This window comes from Uloborus diversus, chromosome 2 (assembly GCF_026930045.1).
Source record: "Uloborus diversus isolate 005 chromosome 2, Udiv.v.3.1, whole genome shotgun sequence".
In the NCBI taxonomy this organism is placed as follows: domain Eukaryota; kingdom Metazoa; phylum Arthropoda; class Arachnida; order Araneae; family Uloboridae; genus Uloborus; species Uloborus diversus.
Window position 1 is genome coordinate 212,711,886 of NC_072732.1, and position 1,228 is coordinate 212,713,113.

The window sequence follows — 1,228 nt, forward strand, 5'->3', positions numbered from 1 at the left end:
ACAGTATAGACATAAAAATGATGATTTTTTTTTCTTTTTGAAGGATTTTTCGAATGAAATATATTAGAGTAGAAGTAGAGTTTTGCGAAACAGTTTTGAATAAAATAATGTTAGGAAAATGCTAATGATGCTATTTAAAGAACCGCAAAGTGTGAGAAAATTATTCTGAAACATAAAATATATTAATAAACGGGGAAAGGAATTCAAAGCTAAGCAGTAATTGCAGGTTTAAGTTCTAGTTACAATTAGCATAGGTTAGTTTCACATGGCCCGTGTGAAACAAACGACCCACTTTTTGGTTTTGGTCATTTGGTTTTATTTTTTTTTTTTTGATTTTGTGGTATTTGTATGGAAGTTTAAATTTTAGTTATGTAAAACCTTCTCAGATGTTCCGTAGTTTGCAAGTAAAGAAAACTTCGATTCAGCTTTTCTGTTAATGTAAACTACAAAGCACGGGGGCAGCAAGGGGGTAGGGTATAACTCTCCTCCCTTAGTACTTGATTTAACATGCATAACCAATCCTGACATAATAATTCATACACAAGTAAGGACTTTCGTAAGTCCTTTTCCCAGAGGTTGAATTCAGGCAGCGCTGGCAGTTCTAACCATTGATGAATTTAACACAGCGCATTCGTATCAAAAAACGCATCATGTTATCAGGCCCTAATGGTCCAAAAAAAAAAAATGAGACGAAAATAAATATTTGGGCAGCGGCAGTGGGATTTGATTCATTTTAAAGTACGCTACACTTACCTTTAAGCTCTTGGACACGGCAATGGTAAATGGTTCTTTGAATTCTATCTAACTTAGAAACTTAAAATATAACATATTTATTATTTAAAAAAATGTTTTCATTTTATTTAGTCTGCTTTTGCAATCAATAGGTATTTTTAATAAGGTGTTATATTGTAACATTGAAGTAAAACCTTGCGTTCGACGAACCTCACCGGTCGACCGGTAAGTGACCGGTTATTAACCGCAGCGTTCTATGATCAACCGGTTACCATTCTAAGTAGTTGATTGGTTAATTGGAGCACGTGACCATTAGCTGTCACGTGATTAACTAACCTGTCGCTACCGGTCGTGCTCGTCGAACGTAAGCTAAAATTATCGTGTGTGCGTGCGTGTACGTTAAACTGACCAAAGAAAATACAGTAAAAAATACAAAAAAAATGTTTAGCCGTACATAAATATATTTTTTACTTCTTTATTTTTGACTTTCGAAATA